The sequence below is a fragment of the Limulus polyphemus genome, unplaced genomic scaffold (assembly GCF_000517525.1).
Source record: "Limulus polyphemus unplaced genomic scaffold, Limulus_polyphemus-2.1.2 Scaffold3, whole genome shotgun sequence".
Lineage (NCBI taxonomy): Eukaryota > Metazoa > Arthropoda > Merostomata > Xiphosura > Limulidae > Limulus > Limulus polyphemus.
In genome coordinates, this window is record NW_013665613.1 from 1,494,496 (window position 1) to 1,514,266 (window position 19,771).

A 19,771-nucleotide genomic window follows, 5' to 3' on the forward strand; every position below is an offset into this window, starting at 1 on the left:
ACTAGCCGCGACCAGCAAAACATTAAAGGTAGTATTCATGCACTTTGCTTGAATTTTTCTTATTCTCTCAGGCACGCCATTTAAACTGTGCTTTTTTTCAGCTATTATGTGTTAGATTGATAAATCTTGGTCTATTTGAAAAAACAAGTAATTAATCGGCCAGACTAACAAACTCATATATACGTAACTTTACTTAACAAAACTACACGTAAAGTAAAGTAATGGTATTTATAACAATGTACAGAGTACGAACAGTTATGAGCGTTCAATGTATGATACTGTTTTACGAGGTGAAACAAAGAAACTCACGAGAACGAAGAATAAAACCTGTAATAAAGAAAAAAGTAGCTAATATTGGTTAGAGCAGTCTATGAAACGAACCGAAGCTAAATCACTATAAAGTAGAGTAAATGTAAAGTTGTAATAAAAGCTAACTTAGCTGAATATGCAGAAACATCTGAATGCGTGTTCATAAAGTGATAAGCATATGTTTTTGAACGAAATGTGCATGCGTACTTTAGACTTATATAAGTCGAGAAAGCCCATAGATATTGTATTTAGTGTAATGTATTTTTTGTGTGAAAGACTTTGGAAATAAAAAAAACTAAAGTTGAAAGCCAGTCGTCACGTTGTGACAACGACATTGTACCATCGTGTGGCATACTCGTTGCATTAAAAATTTTGACTAAGCAAAAACAAGTAAGGTCATTCTGAATAGAAAAGCCATTATATAATCCGGACTCCTCAGGCAAAGGCCTTTCTAACGATATGAGATTTATAGCGTTTGATCGAGAAATTTGCAAGAAAATTACCAAACAGACAAACGCAAGTGTATTATTTATATAGATTTTCTTATATAATTTATTTGTCCCTATAGTCATAGTTGCGCGCTTCCTTGAAGATGCACACCACAGCTTACGTATCAGTATGTTTAAAAAACTCAATACGTACATATATAAGTGAAGAAAAAGAGCCTTTGTGATAATGATGACAAATTCAAGTTTGGGAGGCAAGTTGTTAATAAATTTAAACTGGTTTACGATGTTTATACCAATAGAAAGTTCTTTAGCTTTTTTACTCGTCCAAATCAATAAAAACTTTTCAAAAATGATAAGTGTAAACCCAAAGAAAAAATAACTCATTTTATGATATTATTGTGCAGTGGCGATGTTGAATCTATGCGCTAGATGAAGAATATATGTCGATTTTAAGCGGGAAAGTTATTTCTCTATGGAATTATAGAGATGCCTCTGTTTAGTTCTTCCAACATTCTTCAAAAATATTATTTTTAAACTTTCTGCCAAAACTAACGCTGATACAGAATAACAAGTACGATACCATAATCAGCTGAGAGCTGTAATTTCGAATTGTATCAGCTTACATTTGCCGAGCCAGTTTGAGGATAGAGGTTTCTACACCAAGGAACTTCATTGGATTTTCAGCTAGTCATGGTATTGGATTTGTTACATAATACGACGAAGTGTATTTTTATTGAAAATGTCTGTTATACCACAGCAAAGTAAAATGTTAAATTAAACGTGGCCGGAAAGATAGATTGCGTCAAACACGAAATACTTGAAATGTCTGCAAATAAACAAAAATATACACCATGCAAGAAATTTAAGACATATCAATGTTTTTGAATAACATCTTATTTTACAAAAGATCTAGCTGTGCTGATTAGAACTTATGTAGGCCAAAACTGTTTACCCAACTAACTGTGATACGAAAATTGTCATCCAATTTGGGCAAACATGTTTCATATTTCAGTTAACATCACCGCTAGTTGAACAGAACCTGTATTGGAAAATTAGCCTAAAACCCTCCATGACTTCCAAAAAAGTAGCAAAATGTATCTGTGAAAAAGATCTGCTACGAAACTCCCTATCGATAATAGCAAGTTGAGACACAGATTCACATAACATAGACTTGAAAGATCTGGTACGTCAGCGCACACAAACTAAACTTTGCACATAAAACATAAGTGTGTATTTTAGCTTTTCTTACGAGTGTTATTTTCTGCATGAATACTTTGCAGTTTAAAATGAAATATGTTAAGTTTTCTGTTAAACATTAAAAAAATTATTATAGGTATAGTAATGTAAAAAAGAGAGAGAGAGAGGAGCGCGTGTTCATATAACTTAAAGTCAAGTCTTCCAACCAAACAAATGCACGACATGAATTTCGAGCTTCACACAGTGAGTAGGATAAAAGTCCTTGCTGCGAATTTTCTCTCCATGTTAGCCAATGAAGTGAAAACCGAGAGTTGGTGGAGTTGAAAGTAGATAGTTTGTTTTGGTAATGTTTGGGTTTGAAACTCGCCGAGTCTCAATTTTTATTAGATATAGAATTATTTATTCTACATCAATGCAGCGTTTTAAGCTATAATAAATACTTACTGACCTTTGGATGTTCCACACATGGTACTTTCAAAAATGACGTTTACATTTGTTTTTGCAAAGAAAACTATAAAGTTATAGAAATTTATCTGTCATATCATATAGCTACATATTCTTAATCATTAGCATTACATATTACTATTATTAGTTGCTGTGAGAATTTGAAATATTGATTATGATGTGGAAAGTAAACATATATCGATTAGTTTCGCTACTAATTGTGTATGAAAGGTATAGCGAAAGGACATTATTCTACTGGCTTGTAATTAATACAAACATTACAACATAGCACATGGAAATGTTTTAAGGTAATATTATCATGAAATTTACGTTTTTTAGTAAGTTTATGAATATGATGATGGAGTTATTGGTGTAAGTAGTATTTGAATAACCAGATAGTTCAGACTTTTCAGTAAATCATAAATTGTTAAAAGCTAAGCGAGAAAGGTTTAGCACCAATAATGTTTACTCTTATTAACCTAAGGAGATCTATATTAAAGTTCAATATGTTTATTTAGAATCGTGGCTATATTGATTAAAATAGACTGCGGGTTATATTTAAATAACTGTGAAAAGTGGAACCTTTAACAACACAGTTTTTTTAATACTGCAAATATAAAATTAGTAGGAGTTTGAGCGATATTTATAATATACAGCACTTGCACAAATGACACTCTAGAATGAAACTGTTCTCAAAACTTAACGCTTTACAATATCATAGAATGGTTTTAGTTTTTATATGGCGCATCACAGTTGGTAAAAGTCTAAACTTACTATTCTTACTTGTATTATTTTAAACCACTTCTTTTAGAACTAATGAACCTGTCTTGTTATTGTTTGATGCTTTTTCTATAGAAACTACCATTTTACAAGTAAGTGAAAAATATTCGAACTGCTTTGAAAACCGGAAAGTCTTATTTGTCAACAACTTTGGGAGTCGTCTGACTAAAGTCTTGTTGGAAGATCATTGGACGTCAACGCTTTAAGAATATCAAAAGTGACGTTTACTTACACGGAGGAAAGTCCATAATGCGTTGAAGCAAGAAGAGAAAAATAAAATCAATAGAAAAATAGTTTTTGAGGTACACACTTACAGTATACCATTACGTTAAAAAATTATCGCTTGAGATGCTCATCTGTTATAATATTACACATGGAAACAGACATACTTTCCCTGCACATGACGTCTTCATACAGAGCTTATTCAGCGAAAACCGTTCGAACTAGAATTTTTATTCTACAAAATAAATCAAGCTTCACCTTGGAAATTCCATTATAGTTCAAAAAGGGAGATAAAACCTGCTTCATTCACCTTAAAGTTCATAGGAAAAATTAACATTATGTTGCGCGATTGTGAACATTCGAAGCTAAGGGACTAAGAGGAAATAACATGTTTGGGATGAAGAGTGGGTGCAAGCAAGTCGAACATGACTGATCAAATACTAAGCAATATGTTACTCAGTACTAAAGACCACAGAAATTGAGAGAGAACTAAGTTAAAATACTTCTACAGGAATGATGAATCTGCAGAAAATCTTTATTCCCATAGATCTAATACCTCATCCTAAAAACTGTTGCTTCCGAAAATGTATGCCAATTAAAGAATAATATTTAATTTCATAACTATTGAATTACACGACGTATGATTCGTAAACAGTTACGTAAACAAACTTGCGATAAACTATCACTGCTAAGATAACTAAAGTTAACACTCGCACTATATAAAGTATCTACGTTATAACGCATTAAATTTAACCTGAAACAGTCGTGTATGTATAACACTTTTATATAATATGAACATAACAGTTATCGCATGATACTGAAAGCATCTTGCAGTGGAAAGAAACCTGACAACTAATGATTACGGTTAAATACTTTATTTTTAGTTTATTTGCTTTTGATCCATACGACAGGAACGATCGTTGTGAGATTACATTACCTAATGCTTTAACTAAATCTCAATACAAATTGCATTTTTTGGTACATAAATATTCTTATAACGTACAGGCTTTTTTGTATTCGAACATTCAAGGCTAAATAAGGAACTTGATCACGAAAACTGACTTAAATTGTATTAATGTCTTATAATTAATCTATATTTTGATTTTAATTTTGAGCTTTAAAAATTATCTCATTTATTTTTGTAACAGGATAGGATGCACATGGTAACAGGAACTTTTCCAAAAATAATTTATAAATCAAATCTGGGATTGATTAGGTTTGTATCTATAATTATCTGACAATAAGAAACTTTCAAGGTCTAAAATTCCGTGATGTTAATCAAGGAATCGCTTTGTAAGTTAATTTTAATATTTTAAACAATGTGTGTGATACGTCATTAGAGCAATATTTAATTGATGTTAAAGGAGAGGATTTTCTAATCAATCGATCTCATTATCAGCAACAAATCTTCGCAACTCGTGGCAAAGCACACATCACACGACATAAAGAGCGGGGGAAGATGTAAGGAAGGGTAGACAGATGCACTAGGGATAAATATTGTTCGAACAAGTAGCTGAGAAACCTTTGTGGAAGGCACGGTATGCTGTTCAATATCACGTCGCTATTGTAGTTGTCGCTCAGTAAAACCAATGCTGGGTTCCCCTTGGGTACAATTTCCACAACAATCCATCACTGTCTCTACAAAGTAAGCACGCCTCTGCAGAATCTACAGATAGATATAGAGACAAAAACTGAGTGGTTTCTTCCAGGTATTAGGGTTACAACAAGGGAGGAATTAAGAAACACCGTTCGGTTGAGTGACTTGATATGTGGCTCGTCCATAGAAATAAAAAATAACTAGTATCTACACCACAGCAAAGAAACTAGACAGGTATTCCAAACATATACGGGCGATTGTATACTTTCCGGGTGTTTGCTTGCTGGTTGTTAGACAAGTGTAGTGGAACGTGTTTCCATTTCGTCAATGTTCAACAACTGAGAAACGTTAGCAAAAAAACAGGTTGGGAAATGTTATCATCTAGTTCCTAGTGACCAGGTTATTGTTAACAACACGGTTTAAATGTCCTTCCTACATCTTTTTTTCATGTAAAAATACATTTTTAAACGTACTTCACTGTCGTTTCCTTCAAAGACGACCAACACACGTGTAGTTAGTATCATTTTATTTTTACCTTACTTTTGTTTGTACTGATAATAAATTTTCATTCTAAATTACTTCTTAATTCTAGAATCTCTGAGTATCAGTGTCAAATTTTACAAAGTATTTTAGTTTGTTGAACTAATGCTCCAAAGAAGTTATTTTGATAAACTTAGTATTTTTCAGCTTTAATACATTTTTGCTGCTTTCAAACAAACTATCTTCCTATTGTTCCTGTATCAAGTTTTTTTCTCTCTCTGCATCCTTAAGGTGTGATCTTTCTGTGTTATTAAATATTTTGGGTTATGTCGCATAATAATTAAGGAGTATAGTTATAAACAACAATATTTAGTTAGATGTTAACCTTTAAGGAGCTACAACATGTTAATAATTACTAATAATAATTAGTAGTTAGACAAAATATGTGGAAAATATCAAAATAAATATATATCAATAGAATATGGAGTATTTAGTTGTCGTACAATAAGTGTTTTTTAGTGTTGCAATTATAAAACTAATAGGAGCATGAGCGATATTTGGAATGTACAGTACTGGTAAAACAAAAGACAGAAATGAAACCGCTATCTAAAACTTCAATTCAAGGTTAATGGATTTTGTTTTTATTACAGTTCATAGAGAGTACCTTCATTAGTTTAAAACGTACTCATTATTTTTACTTGCATTATTTTAAATACCTTCTTTTTAAACTAACAAACCTGTCTTTTGGCTAATATTGGACGCTTTTTGAACAATGACAGCATTCATGATTGTTGTTTACAAAATATTTCTTAAGCTTGATGAGATGCACGTTTACGATAATGGAATGGTGAAGCGAAGCGACTAGTTTTATGAACAAACAAGTATTATATACATGAAGAAGAAAAAAGCCAACTCAGATTTATGTTCAAGTTTCGTAATGCTGGAAGAGATTGATTGTGTTTTGGTCCTAGACTAATGAAACTTTTTTTATTTAGAAAACGATTTGCTAATCGACTTTCAGATTCAATGCTACTAAAGCTAATAACACCATCACTATCAAAAGATATTCGGAAATAGATAATCTAATAAGTAAACAATGTTGTGTCGTTGCTTTTTAATTAGATAAAAATTGCAGCTGTTGTGTTAATTCATTTGTGTAATTCTTGTCTTATAATCTACTAGGCTCACCTGTAAAAACACCATTAATATACACACAAATCTAATGATTTTCTTGTGTTGGTTTTACCCTAAATGGTGACTCAAAGGTTTCATATCAGAAATTCTAATGAATAAAAGTAATTTGTTAGAAAAGCTTACAAATTGATGGAACGAAAATAACAACGATTCACAATATAAAGCTGGCAGTACAACTAAGCGAGAGAACAAAGCTAATTTAACTTGCTTCTAAATATGTGTTTGTTACTATACTCATTTGCAAGCATGCATCCCAACGCTAGGTGTATTATATATATTGTATTTTTTGGTGTTTTATTTTCGCATTATCTTAAAAAAATATAATTGCTGATTTAACCAACTATTTAGTTGATCTCGCTCATCTGGTGTTGGCGTCAAGATGTTTATCGTTTCCCTCCAACTCGTTTTCCATTCTCCTTTTTTTGATTACGTTTGTTATAAAATGCGTTCCCTACACATAATGAAACTGAAAGATGTGACGTCAGAGCTGTAAAATAATGAAGTTTCTAGATTGCATTCAATATTGAGTTTGGTTTAAACAAAATGAGAAACTGCAATAGGAATAGCCAAGGACATAAGCTCACGGTTTTGATGACTCAAACCTAAAATATGCCGCAGTAAAAATAAACTACAGAAACTTAACTTGAGAAACAGCTTTTCATGTCTCTCTCTACCGGTAAAATACACTTAGTAAGTTTTGAAAAATTTAATATAAAGCTTATAGCATGAGTGACATTAAAATTGCTTAACTATTGTGATTATACATTAATTCATTACACAAATATAAAACATTCGAATTCATCAACTGTGTGCCTTATGATGACTTAATACGTTGAACAAAAGAACGAGGAAGGAAATACGTAGTAGAAACAGGGATGTGACGCTACTTCCTCTCGATGAGTTTGTTTGTTTGTTTGTTTTGAATTTAGCGCAAAGCTACACGAGGGCTATCTGCGCTAGCCGTCCCTAATTTAGCAGTGTAAGATTAGAGGGAAGGAAGCTAGTCATCACCACCCACCGCCAACTCTTGGGCAACTCTTTTACCAACAAATAGTGGGATTGACCGTCACATTATAACGCCCCCACGTCTGAAAGGGCGAGCATGTTTGGTGTGACGGGGATTCGAACCCGCGACACCGCAGATTGCGAGTCGAGTACCCTAACCACCTGGCCATGCCTTTCGATGAGCTAACTGTGCTTTGCCCACCGCAGTACATAACCGCTTTGAACTAGGGAAAGAAATGAAAAGATTTTGCCTACATAATCACTCCTTCTAAGTGTGGTTCATCTCTTAAGAATTACTACAGTTAGAAGTAAAGTAAGTAACACAAAGAAGAATATTCGTATGGAAAATATTTATAGCCTTTATCATATTTTTATAGTTATATCTCCTCAGACTTGCCGTTGAGTCACCGGGGGGGGGGGGCTCGATTTGAAGACCAAAGTATTTTGAAATATTGGAAATACCTGGAGTTACCATAGAATATTCATCACTGTTGAGCAAAATTATAATTACCGTTTACGAATAATAAAGAAATAATGTGCTGTAACAGTGGCTGGAGGAAGATGTGGTAAAGCATTACTTTTTATGTTAGTGCCGATACCGAGAACCCAACATAGCTTTGATACAAATGCCGATATCCTGTTGTTAAACAAGAACGTCCAGCTAACAGTATTTACAACGTTAAAGATAAAGTCTGTGTCTGTGACTTCAAGGTGTATCTGAATTTTGTCTATTCTTCACACCTCCCATGTTTCTCGTGGCTTTAACTTGTTACCTTTCTTATAGTTTTAATGGGGTGGAACGCACAGTGAGTATGTTTGCACAGATGTCAAACATAAGTGTTAGTTAAAAATTGAAAAAGATATGTAAAATAAATATTAATAATTTGGAAACAATGCTGAACAGCCAAGTCAAGTCTGACATTCCTGAACATAGTAGATCTACAGTTAGCTTGTCAAACTCAATTACAACTGTTCTTTTTCTTATATCAATGTTCTTAATCAAACGTTTGGAGCCTTGAAAATATAATACAGTATTGGAGAATTGAAATGATTGTATAATGCTGAAATACCGATTTTATTATTTAACCGTAGTATATAAAGTAAGGGTAGACAGAGTTTGTTGAGTGTCTGTTAACCAAATGGAGGTTCTCTGGTTTTTATGGCTTTTTTTATCTTAACTAGTGGCAAATTTTACCTAAAGTTTGTTTCTAATTTGAAAGCTTTTGTATGGTAATTCGAAGATTTTGAGTTCCTGATTCGAACACAATGCGTTAATTTAAAGTTATATTTCAATAAAAAAATAAATGGGGCTTTTTTAGATTGTATTTTTATGGTATATTCGTCATCTTTAGATGTCCAATAATTTCGAGTTACAACTGCTAGCTTCAGAATACCTATTTAGTATTAAACAAATATTCATTCCTTGAATTTGTATGTCTGATAATTGCTAGAGGGGTGAATATTTTTTTAAATAATGAAATAGTATAGTATTGAAAACATTTTAAGTTATTCATATATTTTTTTTTATAAATTTTAAGAACGTTGTAGGTTTTCGCCTGTGTTGAGTTGGTGTGTAAACGTTACTCATAAACAGATAGAGGTAATATTTTACTTGACGTTGATTATCATTCATGCTAATAGATAAACACAGAAAAAGGAAGTTTAAAGTGAAATATTTTGCACGCCAACATGTTATTAGGTTTAGACTGGTGATAAACACCAGATAGAGTAATTCTCTTTTTTTTTTACGTAGTTCGTTTGTTAGAAGTTTCGTTCAAATTTAAACAAAGACTATCTGACTGCGCACAGCAATTACTAAGTTTGAATTTATATGATAGAGAAAAGCCAGCTAGTCAACAGAATCCACCGAGATCCCTTAAGCTACTCTGATCTAACCGAACAATGGGATTTGATCATTATATTTTTAGCATACCCATGGCCCCAAACCATGAATCTTCGTATTCACAGTCAGAATACGCTAAAGCTATAGACCACACTTGGTCTTTTTGACATAAAATAAATATATAAATAATTATATATGATAAATGTGACAGTAATGATAACGAGAATAAATGCATATTTTGTTACATAAATTATCATCACTCAAGACGAAACTTATTTTAATAGAAGTGCATAACATTAATTCTTCCACATTTGTTATACTTTTCATGTTAGTATTCAATTAATATATTTAAATTTCAGACATAATATTATGACTTTGAAACGTAAATTGTATTAGCTCTAGGCTCTATGTGCAGTCTGAGACGCGTTTTATCAGTTAGCATATGACTAAGTATATATTTTTTAGTTGTGATGCAATCCTGATCTATGTCACTACATATTTGTCTTGAAAACACGAAATCTCTATTCATGATATTCATTTTTGTATCTTAGCAGAGCTTTAAGGCCTTTCAGGTTTAAATGGTCCTGCATTTCTTAATCTAATTTATCTAAAGTTGACGATTGCTGACTGTAGAAACAACAATATGGTGCTCCTTACTTGAAATTTAACAAGCGTGAAAAGCATAATGTATTTGTTGTTTCTCTCACCATTATCCACAGAGTTAAAGTATTATTAGGCAAACATTCACATTTTAATTCATTAAAGTTTTACTAGATATTCACACAAGTTATGCTTTAAATATTTTGCTAAGATTTCCTTTTAAAAGAACTAGCTAACAACTGAAAATTTACTTAAAGGAAAACTTTTGCTGTGGTGTAAATGTTCGTCATTGTGATTAATTTATTATTACAATTTACACTAGAAGTTTAGAATTATGTATATATATTAAAATGTAACTATTATAGCTATACTAATAAGAATAATTTTCAGTACTTCAAAGTGCACTAAATTCATTATTTTATAATAAGAAAACTTTATAAACGTATTCATTCATCACTGTCACGTACCACAAGTTAATAAAACTTTAACTTACCTCTTAAGCCATTGGAGAACTTTACTTTCAACACTCATGATCTAATGTCAAAAATCTTCATACGTGGCTTTGTCCCATGTTGTCTAAAACGCCATGTAAGCATCACTTCACACTCAAGGCAAAACCTGGTTGTCACTAGCAAAATTCGGTATTATAAGCCATAAGTATGCTGGTGTTTTTCTCAAAACATTAAGACTTGCGTCAAATTGTTCAGTTATTAATCTCAATACCATTTCATAACTAACAAGAATGTTCTAGCTAATATCTTTTATTCTCCTTCATGATTCTCTTTTTGCATACACAAGGCCAATCAGTGACTCCGAGCCGCTAGATATTGACCAATAGAGATTCTTGACGTATTATACTGTTAAAAAAGTGTGGACATTAAAATTTGAGGAATCGTCATATCATTTTTCCTATCTATATTCCTTCAATTATAAATGATGCGACATGTTTTAAGTAGAGTATAATTTTCACAACTATTAATATTCATAAAGGAATATTAACCTCTGTGAAGAAGTTATAAAAAGAACATAATTAATTAGGTCATATTTTTTTCGCTGTCTAAAGCTCTTCGGGTTTTATACAGTAAGGCACTTAAGCGGTATTCTTCATGTAAGCAGGCTTCAATATAACACAACAGACAGAAGAAACGCCAGATTGCTTCGATTTAAAAGGATATTAATACCGTTTTAATTCCGCGCTTGAAGCTCTGAACGACGTTCTCGATCATAAAAGTTATCATTAAGAAGTTTATTCAAGCGATACAGAAATAACAGTTGGCAACTAATCTTTCCATAAGCAATTAAGTATTCGTTTAGCCAGAGAAAGGATTCGTATTTTCTGTTTACTTTACTTAGATATCTAAATATAAAATAATAATATTAATCAACGCTTTTTTTTTAAGTATATAAACGCTTTCTACCAGGAAATGAAATGAAAAGATTCTGCATACATGATCATTCCTTGTAAGTGTGCTTCATCTCTTAAGAATTATTATAGTTACAAGTAAGATAGATAAAACAAAGAAGAATATTGGTGCAAAAATATTTATAATTTTGTGAAATTGTTGGATTTAGTTCTGTATGAAAATAATGTTGGGTGTCTCTCTTTACTTTTACAGTATTGTTGAAGATATGTAGCTTCAGATTCAATATGCATATTTAAAGGCTTTTCTGGAAGTTACTTCATAGTTATATTTTGTAGAGAGAACTTTAAAGCATAATATTGTGATAAACATTTCCTAGTTATGTTCTGCAGAATTATGAACATTATATTTTTTAAGTCAGAATATTTTGGTTTTAAAGAATGGTCAATATTTTCTCTCTATCTCAGGAGCTATCACTGCCAGTTTATGTAAGCGATTCAAGGACAACAAACCCATCTCTTCTCTTTTCAGCCTCATGAATTATTTTATGTATTCCACGATATGTCCCGTTTACTGTTTTAGTTAATAATATCAGATACGTTTTTTATCATTTGCATACACATCTCTTCATATAGAAATTAATCATAATCATTTTGTTAGGCTTAACTCAGGGATTTTCTGATTAGGAGTGGAGTTTCCAAATTCATCTAAGCCAGAAACCTGAGACGAAACAAAACATAGATCAGTAACGTTTTTAACAATTATTTTGTCTCCCCGAGTTGTATAAGAAAATAATCAACACAACATTTACTTTTTAGTTTCAGTAGCTATGTATTTCTTTTTCAGCGATCATTTATATTTAAAAATGCTTTATAAGTAGCTTCACCTAAGCAATTAATCGACAAATGTGCAAAAACAAACAACAATAATCCTCGTGAAAGTGCTTCTTTAACAAACTATTGATTTAGATAAAAAGATGTAACTATATGTGACCGTAAAAATGTGGGAACGTCTAGGTTTACATGGAGGCCTGATTTGATGTTACGATCAAATGTTGAAGTTTTTAAAATGGCGATGTACTGTTTAACTATGGACGCAATCCATGTTTGGCTCATAATCCATGTGTTTAACAGTACTTTATCTAATGATCAGGGCATTTAGACTTTAGAATTGTACAGTAGTGGATCTATGATTTTGCAATACACATTCTTAAGTGGACAATATTACATGAACAATGTGAGTAGTTTAAATTTATAACTGTAATTTGCTGGTTGCATGAAAAAAGAAAGTCGTAAAATATACACTACTAGAGATATGATAATAGCAAACAAAAGCTGAAAACTTAAGAACCAACAACAATTTAAAATATGCAATACTGAATATATGATCAAAGCAATCAGTATTTAATGTGTGTGTGGGTTGAATTTATGATCAAAGCAATTAATATGTCAATTTGCTCGGTATTGAATGCTTAAATTCTGATGCTTTAACACGAACCAGATTTAAAAAAATGAATGATAATTCTCTCTTTTTCTAACTGCCTAGAATAGATGGATGACGTCACAAAAGAATATATTAACAAACGTTTCTGAATTTATGATAGATAAAGTTTGACTAACACATTTTTATAGTTACAAATAATTTCTGTCATTCGTGTGACGTTGTACAAAAAATTATGAATAAACACATCTTAATATAATTATGGAAAATATCGACAAAGTATAAATAGTACATGAGTATGAAAATATACAATGTTCAGACATGATTAATCCCGAGTACATCAAACTTTAGAAAAATTCGTTCCAAGAATTTCTTACTGTGCTTTTCAAAATTGTTTTTTTTTCTTTATATTTGATAGTAATAATCTGACGTTAAAAGTTTATAAATATTCTATTTAAGAAGTAATGTAATACAGCTTTCACGAAACCTACCCTGACAAGCTGATCAATGTCATGTTTGTTACAATTAGTATAGATTATGTAAGAGAAACATGCAGGAAACCCCCTTTATTTTGAAATTTTGCATATTTTGAAATACATTGCATATTCCAATCGTTTGATTTGAGAACGAATAAAAATGTTTTTCCGTGAAATTATTCACAGCTTCTGTTTGAAACGTTTAGAACACAAACTCATATAGTTATTTATGATTCTGAGTTATCTGAATCTTAAGTAGAAAAACCTTTCTAACTTTCTCAGAAACAATTTTTTGCACTTTGATTTGTTGTTTGATCGAACCTTCAATTTAATGTTTGATTTCTGAAACCACGTCCTTCAACATTGCTAATGTTGACTTAATTAATTTAATATACCTTAATCTCAGGAAAGTTTTTAACTGAAATAAATAAATCTGTCTTTTTTTTTACACCGAATAACATATCTTAAGTAAAGGTTCATTAAAGTTTTTTTATCGTTTAACTCTTGTTCTTTCAGATAACATAGAAACCGTGGCGAAAAACGACTATGATCATATTTATTAAAAATTGATGCTGTAATGTTAAGAGGACCTCCAAACAGTTCTAACAGAAAAAGTATATTGCTTCTAGATTACATAAAAATTATAGTTTTGAACACTTCGAGAAATTTACATAGTTCAATTCTGCAAATAGACAGGTTCATTTTATCAGTTTTTTTCTTGCACTATTTCTATTGGGAAACGTTATTCTTCATTTTAGGAATACAAATCCTCTATTGTAACATCATCTTAATCTGTAGGAACAGCACTTCTAAAGGATTAAGAAAGTTAATCTTTCTCTGATGTAAACTATAAGCTAACTTTGCTAGTACAATAGTTAATCTGCAGTTCTGCGGATGAAAACAAAGACAAAGTGTTCACCAAAATTCAGTGGTTTTGGAAACAAGATGCAGGTGATCAATAGAATCTGCCACTAGCAGACACGAATCGAGAGAAGCTTCTCCATCTCAAGGAACAGATGCGTCAAAAGCAGGCGGTCAGAAGCTACGGAAACCCCTATTCGGGGTAATTAAGTAGCGAAAGCTGTGACAAATTATCTGCATTGAAAAGAAGTATATGGAGTTACTTATCGCCTCACTTGATATGGATGAAAGTGATTTTTCGTACTTTAAAGGCTGCCACTACTGCGCCTTTCGTTTCCTGCATAAGTATCGTCAGCAAGATTGTGTTGCAGACAGGGTAAAAATAGCTCGTACGACATACACTTAGAAACACTGAGTGGTTCTTGTGGTAGACAGAATCCACTTTGAAAAGTGATGAAAAAGCAAATCTCAGGATTAGATTTTTCAGTTTTAAAAGCTGAATTAAGCTAGTTTATCTTGTTTATAATGTCATATATTTCATCATATTTTAATTAAGTTACTTGTCATTGTTTCGTTGATCTTTTTCAAATTGTTTAGTGTTCGTTGAACATACTGATAGTTATTGTCTACCATATTGAACACATTTAATAATTTATATTTCAAATAAAAACAGTGTGATTTATAATATCTGTATGACTAAATGCGTTTTAATCAGTACGGATGCATAAATTTAACTTATGGGAACGGATGATTATAGATTATAGACTATATATTACGACTTAAATCTTCAGGACATAAGAAAGGAATTATTTGTATGATTAATACTTCAACATAAAGTATAACAGTTAGCAAGAAAAACGTAATAAAGCATTTCTGAGTTTAAATTATGCCCAAAACAAAAAGCATTTAAATCTTCTGCCAGTCGTTAATTCTCATTTAGTGAAACCATTCGTCAGCTATCTGAAAGCAAACAGCACTCATACTGATCAGCTCATCTCAATTTAGTATCATTTTGATCATTAACGACAAGGGATTCTTACTTCTTGCTTATAGAAGCACAGCTCACATTAACGAGAGCCCAAGAAAACAAGCTATGATTTAAGAGACTGCAGGTGCTTGATAATGCAGCGGTTTCAATCAGTCACGCAAGTCCCTACCAGTCTCCGAGTTAGAAGAGGGATCATTCGACGGAAAGGAAATTAAAAAAATGCCACCAGCAATACCAAGTTTGTTGTAAAACTGATGGTGCAATTAGACGCTGTTTGATAAAAATACAAGAAAGTTGGTTTCACTAATTTAGGTTAATCTGTCCAGTGAAGTTTAATTAGAATGGTGTAATGAAACAGTTTAATGTACACACACACGATAAGTCCCCGAGCACATTTCTATTATTCCATAGTGGAAAAACTTAAAAAAGAAAGATATGTTCTGACTTTAATTCTTCATTCTGGTCTGATTAATTTTAATGTAAAATAATACACACTGAGAATTATATATATTAATAATAGTCGAATACAAGTAAGACCTAAACGATTATGAATTTCTTTTTGAAAAATTACTTCAAGTACATCTAAAATAATACACAAACACACTTTTAGTGCATACAAATCAACGTCAAATAATGTACTATTTATATTTAATCCTATAGTTATATAGTATGTTAAATATAACACATATTTATTTTCGTATATTTCGGCTATTTTGACAACCACAAAGTCTGAAATTCATTTCAAGATATCTACTTTGTAAACACTGTAAAATATATTTTATATTAAGTAAACAGTTGAGGTTTGTAGCATTAATTTCATTTATTGTGCAGTTGTTATCTTTGTAGCTCTTGGTCATATGATGGTGTTTATAACACATGAAGGAAATCAACTGTCATTCACATAAGTGTTAAATGGTTATACAACAAATCAGTATTTCAACTCAACACTTGGAGAATAATCAGACTTCTATTGTTTCGTTGTTCTTGAAGAAAATGCTTTTTACTGGTTTTATGAAATCATCGTCATTGTCTATATTGAGATTGCAGTTCAAAGCAAAATGTCAAAATGTGTTGTACCACAAACATTGTGTATATAGAGCATTTATTACAATATAGCTGAGGAGGCATTGCTTACTGATTGGTTCGTTTCGGAAATTAGAGCAAAACTACACAACTGCTATTATGCGCTAGCTGCCCTTAAAATTAATGGCCTGGCAAGTCCAGATGGTTAGGGCGCTTGACTCACAATTTGAGGGTCACTGATTCGAATCCCTGTCCCACCAAACATGCTCACCCTTTCGGCCGTGGAGGCGTTATAATGTGACGGTCAATCCCACTATTCGTTGGTAAAAGAGTAGCTCCAGAGTAGGCGGAGGATGGTGATGACTAGCTGCCTTCCCTCTAGTCTTTCAATGCTAAATTAGGAATGGCTAGCATAGTTAGCACTCGTGTAGCTTTGCGCGAAATTCAAAACAAACCAAACCTAAAATTTAGTTGACAAAAAAAAAGAGAGAGAAAGTAGCTAGTAAAGTGCGAACCCTCATGCTATTCTAATCGAGTAGTGGGATTTGACTGTCAGTCTTATAATACATGTATGGTCCAAAATGGAAAACACGTTTTTGTGGCAATAGTGCGTGAACCATGGATCCACAGATTGTTATTTCAGCACTCTAACCAACAGTTCATGCTCTGCACACTTGAAGAGAAACGGTGTGATAAATGTATACCTATGATCCACGAATAAGGCATACATGTCAAAGCAAAGTGTGGTCAACATTAATATTTCGACAAAAAAGCTTGTTATATTTAGCCAAACGGGATATTTATACAGTTATAATAACAAATACTTGAAACCGAAAAGACAAGGCCGCGTCAAAGTTTGACATAAAAAATGAACCCAAATCTGACTCAGCGGTAAGTCTGAGGACTTATAAAGCTGAAAATCGGGTTTCGATACCTCCGATGGGCAGAACACATATAGCCCATTCTCTGGCTTTGTACTTAATAATAAGCAATAAAGACTGTTTGATATAATTCAAAACGGACAGTGTAATTTCTCGTAGTTTGTTTTTATAAGGTTGTATGTTTATTATTTCAGTGGTTATGGTATTTTATAGAAAGGACATTCCTTAATTAACGGTTCTGAAATCACCATATTACACACCTGCTCTTTCCAACACCGGGCTAGATACACTTAATTCTCCTGATCATGACTGGGATTCTGTTGACGAGAGTGCGATGACGCACATAACTAAATGAAAATACTGGATATTAATTAACTCGAGCGCAGCCATCCTGACATTTTGCCATGCAGGCCCTTAGAATGAAATATATTGACGTGTTTCATCACCATATCAGCTGATGTATATCATTCAAGTATGTTAATAAACATGCAACTTTTTTGTAACTGTTTCAAAAGTGATTAATACAAAAAATATACTTTAATTTACGCATAGCTGTATACATATTAGTGGTCGCCATCATAGGAACTATGACGTGGTAAGGATATAGCATATCATAAGCGATCTATAATATTAACCATTATATATATATTGTTTGTTTGTTTGTTTTTGAATTTCGCGCAAAGCTACACGAGGGCTATCTGCGCTAGCCGTCCCTAATTTTGCAGTGTAAGACTAGAGGGAAGGCAGCTGGTCATCACCACCCACCGCCAACTCTTGGGCTACTCTTTTATCAACGAATAGTGGGATTGACCGTCACATTATAACGCTCCCATGGCTGAAAGGGCGAGCATGTTTGGTGGGACGGGGATTCGAACTCGCGACCCACAGATTGCGAGTCGAGTGCCCTAACCACCTGGCCATGCCGGGCCCATTATATATATGCTATTTTTTCAACGAAGCCTTATATGAGTAATTTAGGCCTTTACTGACAGTCAACTTTACTAACAGCCTATGCTTAGTACCAAAATGCTGTTTTTTTACGCACCAGTGTTTGCTGTGTTTGTTATAAAACATAGAAATAGGTTGTGAATCAGAAAATACTACGTTTAAATGAAAAATCCAAAAAAAAAAAACAGTTTATAACCCTCTTATAACAATAGTATAATAAAATATAAAATATTGTTTGATTCTTTCAGATGAAAAACAAAATCATATCAAGATCTAACCAAATTCAGTAGGTACGCAATGACCCTGTACTACACCAAGAGAAGTATAAATTTTCCAATTATTTAAAAGAGGGCACATTTATAAAATATTTATGGTCAAGCTAATAATTATTTGAAATGGTAGATTTTCTCCGATCATAAAACTCACATTTTTGTGACTAATAATAACATAACTCTTTGTATGAGTATATCATTTACCAGACATTGTCACACAGTGCACAGAATGAAGTCTACATACTGTTATATATTTGATATATTGCGCCAAAGTAGTTACAGTTTTCTTACATTAATATTAAGTGTTCATTATATGTTTCTTTTCTTTTTAATGGCCCCATACTGAAAACAGTTAAGCTTTATACACCGCTTCTGACTGCTAACCGGTTGGGGCCAATCAAGAAAGTATATTTTAATTTAGAATGTCCTAATGTTTCTGCCGTTTTATTGTGCTACAAATGGAAATCGATACGCAAAGGAAGAGGAAGTCATGAGAACATCTGTTGAGAACAGGGAGACGGTACGGTCTGTAATTTCATTAGAGGAAAAACTTTGGACCAAATTATGCATTAAGGTAGATGTACTTTTCTGCAGATAATACAAAACATTAGCTCACACATTCTCGTGAACCCCAACTGGCACTCTCATTTAAGAAATTTATGGCCGAGATATAACGTTGTTAAACGCTCCAAGAAGGTGTATTCTCGCCTTTCCACTCAGTTGCGCAGTCTACAAAGAACTGCGTATTACTGGACATTTGGGCGTTCCGTTCCTTCGACTCCCTTCTGCATCTCTCTATTCATCACTAAACGCTCACTGGGTAATGACGATACGTTCCCGACCAGCTAGCTAAGCAAAGAAGACAAAGCAATTAAAACGCCAATTCCGTAGCAAACTTGATATTTATGAATGTCAATTATCGGCAGCGAGGTCCCCCGCGGCTTGTTAGTGATGAATTAGTACTTGTATAAAGACGAGGCACGTTTTCTAAATCGCATGCATTGGCTATTATTTTCTAACACTTCAGCAGATTTTATGACAAGGAGCGGAGGCTGAGTCACCAGAACAATGAATGCGAGTATCTATGCTTTGAAGCTTTTGGACGCCCTAACGTTATTAGAAAAGTACAAAATTACATTTCGGTTGGTTCATTAGAACCGAAATGTTTTGAAATATTGTAATAAAATACACTATAGAAAAATAATTTTACATTAAGTGCCTCGTTATATAAATAACTGAAAAGTGCTTTCATTATCAATGGAAAATTTCCATAATTTCACTACACCATTATATTTGGAATTCTATGTTGATTCAATTTCGGTGTTAGGCTATTATTATTTTTAATAGATGTGAATCCACTCAAAACTAAAAATAAATAAATAAAATAATAGTACAGTGATA